Genomic DNA, 6987 nt, shown 5'->3' with positions numbered 1-6987 from the left:
CGCTTCCACCAAGTACAGTCATGGCTCTAATGATTTGTAAACTGAAATTGTCCTTTCACCTTTTGGGACTCTTTATGTTGGCAAACCAACAGAAAAAAGAAAGGATCCCTATACTTAGAAGCATGATTGACTCAATTCCCATGGGAAACTGGGTTGCTGCTACACAATGAGTCCTTGCTTAAAATACGAGGCGTTTACTGAGGTGCTCTCAGAATCTCCATGCCCAGCCTTCTTGGTCAGTGGAAAATGGTGGCAACCTAATTGAGGAAGACCTCTCAAGATTCGGGTCCAATTGAAATGAAAGTTTTGTCAGGATTCCCATCTTCCTAAAGTACTGATAGAATGTAAGGGAAATGGAAAAAATGGTGAAAGAAGGTGGCTATGATTACCAACTAGCCGGTGTGAGGAAGGGAGTAAGTTATGTTTAAGTTTATGGTTTCTCTTTCCACCACCTCCCTGATCCCAGATACCTTAATATGAAGGATGCTGGTTACGGCTAACATTTTAAACATTAGGTGAAAGTGAGTTAACACCACTATGGAGTGATATGATAAAGAATGGGGTGTCTACAGCCATGCTGTCCTGAACGTCCCGATCTTGTCTGATCTCGGAAGCTAAGCAGGGTCGGCCTGGTGAGTACTTGGATGGGAGACCACCTGGAAAGACCAGGTGCCGTAGGTATTTAAAAAAAAAAAAGGATAGTGTTTGTGTATGTCCTAGGTTGGGGATAAAAACTTTCCAAGATGAGGACCATAAGGCTGATATTTTCAATTTCATTAAATGCTGTTCACGTACCAGATACCATGCTCTGTGCTGGAGATGCAAAGGCTGAAGAAAATAGTTCGCAACCTAGTTCAACAATCCCCAAATTTGGAAAACACAAAGAAAGGAAAAATCGACTAATGATCATATGACCCTAATACAAAACTTAGTATTTTAGTGTATTTCTTTGATTTCTTCTTTTTCTTAAAAAAAATTAATATTTAGTTCACATCATAAGGACACACTTGCACACTGCTTTTCCCCATTGTACTGGACGCCTTCGTTCAGTCTCTCCTGATCTGCTTATGCTCCCTTTCTCCCTGTTCTGTTTCTTGAAAGGCCGGATTGTGTGGATGCCGTCAAAAGCCTTGCCTGTCCTCCAGCTTCCACTGGTGTTAACCAATGGGAGATCATGGAACATTACTGGGGAGCCGCAGGGGAATGTTATTAGAATATTTATCATCCCGGATCCTTCCCTGGAGTGTGGCTTCAGGATGGCTGCGTCCCTTGGCTTAAAGAAGTCACAGGTGGACTATGAGGTGGACCTGTTCGCATGACTATCCTTGCAAGTTCTGGCAATTTCCCTTAACTTGCAAGAGTAGTCAGGTTTCGAGCTAGCCACAGCTCCTCTTGTACTAACGCTGTGCCCTGAGTTTTCCTGCACCCTGTCCACGCCTTTGTAAAAAGTTTCTTTCCTGAACCTGCCTGAAATTATTCTAATGTGAATTTGTCATCTGTTTTCTTCTGAAACTCTGACTGATATACCTACTAACATGGGTGAATTTATCATAATTAACTCAATTTCTTTCTTGTTCTTGTTACTTAAAATTATTTACTATTCTAAATTATGTTGCAGAGGATCTCTTGCTAATGGCTCCCTCCCCTTCTGTTTCTCTTCTTACCCTAATATTCAAAAATACTTTCAGGTGAGGTTCTGAAAACTGGAAATGCAACTTAAGGTTTTCTTAAATCTTTGCAAGTGTCCTAGTACATATTATAAAAATGTTTTGTAAAAGTATTACCCAAACGCATACTATTCTGTAAGTGTGACAATTTCTCTGCACCTTCACCAGGATTGAATATTCTTATTTTAAAATAATTTTGCCAATTCTATGGTTTTAAGATTCATCATTTATTCATCATTCCCTTAATTACTAATAAGCTTATCTCTTGTCCCACATTTGTTTATTTTCCTCATATGTAAATTTTCTCTGAGTGTCTTTGTCCATTTATTGATCTAGGTTTTTGTGTTCTTTTATATTGATCAATGTGAGCCATGTATAAAAAAAATAATGCTTCATTAGTATTTGCTGCAACTATTATCTCAAGTCTGACTTTGGCTTTTGTACATCTCCGTGTCAGGATTTTAAAAATTGAATCGTAAGTCATTGGATCTGTTGATCTTCTCCTTTGTGTCTTATTCAATTGCTCTAAGCTTGGAAAGTTCTTACTCCTCTGGAGATTAAATGCTTATTCGCTTCTTTTATTTTTCCTCTCTAGTTTTTCTAAGATTTGATGTTTTTTATATTTAATTCTTTAACCCATCTGGAATTGATTTCTCTGCATGATGTGAAGTAAGGGCCTAAAATTGATTTTTTTCCCCTCCTAAATTGCTACCCAGAAGTCCCAGCACCATTTGTTAAATAATCCTTCCTCTTCTCATTGATGTCTCCTTTATCACATATTAAATTCTCATACATATTGGAATATATTTCTGGGTTATTTTGCTCCATTGATCTGTCTGTCTATTCCTGTGCTAGCATCACACTGGCCAAAAGGGACTTATTTAGATATGTTTGGATAAGAAGATATGCAAGGAAGAGGCAGCCGGAGCGACTGAAGCCAATTGTGAAATTTTGATGTAACAATAAGAAATCTGTATTCTTTATTTTTTTTCTCTTTGTTCTACTTTCTTTCAGGGGAATATCTCGATAAAAAAAAGAAAGTGCAAATATTAGTCAACAGGGTACTAGAAACTAAAAATGGGTAGAAAGTTATTTTAAAAAATTAAAAATTTTTCATTTACCTTTTTAAAATGATCCTAAGACTCTTGGCCGAAGTCAGTTCCTGGTATCTTTCATGGTCCATGAATTTGTACACTTTAAATACATGATCTCATTTTATCCTCAGATCATATCTTTGTGGGGCACATTTTGCTATCCCTATTTGTCATGTCTTCAGAATATCTTGGGCCTCTGTAATCGAATCAGTATTCAAAATAGACCCCCAATAACGAAGACAGAAAACAATATTTCTCTGGCTTCGTTCTCCACTGCAATATATGAACCACAGTACCCTTCACGTCCTTTACAAATAAGCCAGTGGAACCCACAGTGAGTATGGTGTAGTCTGTAATTAGTCTTCTCATCACAAGATGACATCTAACAATTTACCTCCTGTCCTGCTCCAACAATCTGTGACAATGTTCTACCAAGATACCATCAAAAATGCTGAAACTTGCCAATATCCAGCCCAAGTCTGCTGACGCCTGATGTTGAGGCAAATGGAGCCAGGGCTGGGGAAGTGGAGATGAAGGGCCTGCAAGGGCAAGAGGGTAACTAGACTTCATAGGAAAATTGATTGCATCCCTCAGGACATCCAAGGAGTAAAGACAGGTTATAGGTTCTGAGGTAGCAAAATTAGGAAGACAATTATGGAGTTGTATAACTATAACCAAAGGATGTTGATTAACAGTTCCCGTGAGCCTGGAGGAAGTCACTAGGGGCCAGGTGACCAACTCCCTTTATATATCTGTTCTACTTAATATTTTCCTCAACGACTTGCATGAAGATAAAGAAGGTGCATTTATCACGTCTGAAATTAATACTGGAAGCATAACAAGTACATTGGTGATATACTAGAAACCCAAATCGGTATCAGTAGATTGAGCAGTGGACCTATATACCTAACTTGGAATATTGTAGGCTACTCAAATATTAAATCAAGGCAGCAGTCCAGAGATATGTTTGAGAAAGGCTAGGTGCTGCTTGATTTCCGCATGGCCATCCAAATCCTAATTCTCTTATTTTCCAGTTTGCTTCTTTTCGTCATCACATTCTGCAGTCACACAATTAGTTTCTTGAGAAGTCCTTCCTTACTTGGTGTGGTAGGCAGAATTCTAAGATGATTCCCAAAGATCTTCCTCCCATGTATAATTCTCTCCCATTCATTCTGATGAGATACCACACTATGTGAGGTTACGAGATAAAAGGGGTTTTGCAGATAGTTAAGATTACTAATCAGATGACTGAGCTAGGGAGATGGTTCAGGTGGGCCTAACATAATCATAGGAGCCCTTTAAGAGCAGAGGGTTTTCTCTGGTTTGTGGTATACAAGGAAATCAGAGAGACTGAAAGTGCGAGAAGGACCTGATGCAATGTGGCTGGTTTGGAGATAAAGGAGCCATGTGAGAAGGAATGTGGGCAGCCTCTAGGAGCAGAGAGTGGCCCCTGGCAGCAAAGAAATGGGGACCTCAGTCCTACAACCCCAAGGAACTGAGTTCTTCCAGTAATCCAGATGAGCTTAGACGTGGATCCTTCCCCAGACCCTCTAGATGAGAGCTCAGCCTAGTTAGCACCAGGATTTCAACCTTGTGATATCCTGAGCAGAGAACCCAGCTAAGCACACACAGATTTCCGGACCACAGAACTGTGAGTTAATAAATAGAGGTTGTTTTAACTTGCTAAGTTTTTGGCAATCTGTTATAGAAGGCACAGAAAATGCATACACTTGGTTAACGTGCCTTGATATCATGGTAGTAGTAATAACAATAATTTATGGCAAACTTTCTGTGTACTGAGTACAAGATTTCTCTCAATTAATCCTCATCTCCACGGTATGACCTAGGTTATAAATTGTTCAAAGTGACCGACTATGTAAAGCCAGGATTTGAATACTTTCATTGGGTTATAAGATGACCCTTCTCCCCACACTTTCACGCATTGGTTCGTCGACATCCCCCAGTCTGCAACCACTTTGTGGAGTTTTTGAGCATGAATGTCACACTCCACATGTCATCGTGGCAGTCTCCCTTTTACTAAGGAACACCGCAGGGCTTCAGCATGTCCTCCTTTAGCTCCAGCTTCACTATACGCCCTGCTCAAGGCTTCTCTGGCTACCCAAAACCCCGGGTCTCTCTACTTCTTCCCTGTTTCCTTAGCACAAGTCATTAACACCATTTATTTTGCATCTAGTGCCAATGAGCATTATAGCAACCCCCCTGTTTTATTTCTTGTATTTATACCCTCAGGAGGGTATAAGCCCTATGAAAAAAGGAACTTTGTTTTGGTCACTGCTAGTTCCCAAGCATCTAGCATAGCTGCTAATTCAGCAAAGACACCCCATTTATTTTTGTTGAGAGAATAAATAAACAAATGAGCTTAGATGCTTTGCACTACTCCTTCGGAGTATGTTGCTCTGATCCATTTTAGATCAAATTCTTTGAGTTCGGCATGACCTTCTACTTTGCAGTATGTCTGAGCTTCATGGAGGTCATGCAGAAGGTAAAATGTTTGATGTTTCCCTTTAACCCATGGCTATTAGTGATCTCAGTATGCAAGGGAGATACCATTTGCTGATTAACTGCTTTGTTCTTGGCCTTTATTAGGTATTTAACATACATGTATTATTCCATTTACCCTTTACGCTACTGTATGAGGTAGGTGTTATAGCTCCCATTTAATAATGAAGACACTGCAGATCAGAGAAGCCAGCCCAAGGCTACAGGGCTAGTAGAGGCCATGACTGCCATTTGGATATCTCAGATCCAAAGCCCATGTCTCTCCAGGACAGCATGACAACTGGAATGTAAGCTCCATGAAAATGGCTCTTGATTATTATTTATTCCTATATTTTTAGTGCTTAGCACATATTTGAATATCGGTACACATCTGTTGCGTAAATAAGTGAATCAAAGAACAAATGAACGACCCACGCCTCTTCTCCAGTTCTGCCTCAGAGGGAAAGACCCTCATCCTTCATCTAAGTGACTCTGATTTAGATTCTCCTATCCATGTCTCAGTGTACTTTCTACTTTTCTCTTGGTTTAATAAGGGTATTATTAGCGTATCGGAATTGGAAGTGTTCTTAGAAGGTGGTTTTTCAGCTTCCCACCAACGTGGAAATGCTTTTTATAGCATCCTCGGCAGATGGTTGGCCAGTCTCTGCATGAACACCTCCAGAGACGGAAGATGGAAGAGAACAGGAGGCGGCCTGTTTCATGTTGAAGGCAGTTCTGATGATTAGAAACATTTTCAATTGATTGAACTGGGTTCTGCTGCGTCAATAAGGCTTCTTCAGGTTGCAAGAAACAGCACAACTGAAAGTTGTATTTAAAAATAATGAGAACTGATCAACTCAGTAACTGAGAAGCTCAGTGTTAGGGTGAGTTTCAGGTACAGAGATTCATAGAGTCATGAAGGTTCTGTCCCATTTCTTGGGAATTCTCTAACCCTGACATCCTCCAGATGTCTGTTGTGTTTCCTTTGTAATAATCAAAATGGCAAGAGCAGTTCTAGGGCTTCCTAGCCTCACACCACCGTTATGTAGGGGAAGAGAGAAAGAGCTTTTATTACAGTCAATAGAGTAAAAGTCATGAGGCGTAATCTGACTCGACAGGATTAAAACCTAATAATTCATGGGGCCAGGATGATGAAATAATGGTGACTGACTGAGCCCAAGTCAAGGGCCCCAAGGCCATTACGATGCAGGAGGGGACTGCAATGATCACTGCTGGCTGCCCTGCAATCCTTCTACCCTTCCAACAGAAACCAGAGTTCATTCATATACTCATCGACCACATGGTCCATATCACTCAGGGGAAGCCACTCTAGCCCTGGATAAATTCCATGCCTAATTCCACATTAGCCTAATACGGTAAGAGCATGGAACCTCCCTGGTGACTATTCTTGGTCTGGAGTTGGGTTATAACCTAAGTTGAACCAATCAGATGGAGAGGAAAGATTATGTTCTATGCTTGGAAAAGAGGTTTTCCTCTGTCCTTGATGAAGATGAATAGGAAAGTATATAGTCCTGATTTGCCATGGATAGCTGTTTGTAATGAAAGTGGCAGTCAGACTTAGAATGAAGCTACTTCTACTGGCAGCAGAGTGGGATGGAAAGTACCCAGTCATCAATGATATTGCTGAGCTGCTAATAAGAGTTTCGTGCCCGGACCTCTCTTCACTCAGAGCTCCCAATGCCCAGCTATGTGAGATGAGACTATCC

General features: G+C 40.5%; 1 pseudogene; it reads left to right on the top strand.

Moving 5' to 3' along the window:
* The first annotated feature begins 564 nt into the window (after nt 1-564).
* Nucleotides 565-681, top strand: LOC118614193 (annotated as a pseudogene).
* The last annotated feature ends 6306 nt before the right edge of the window (nt 682-6987 follow it).

Source organism: Rousettus aegyptiacus, unplaced genomic scaffold (assembly GCF_014176215.1).
Source record: "Rousettus aegyptiacus isolate mRouAeg1 unplaced genomic scaffold, mRouAeg1.p scaffold_m13_p_2, whole genome shotgun sequence".
NCBI classification, from domain to species: Eukaryota; Metazoa; Chordata; class Mammalia; order Chiroptera; family Pteropodidae; genus Rousettus; species Rousettus aegyptiacus.
This window is presented reverse-complemented; position numbering and strand designations above follow the sequence as displayed.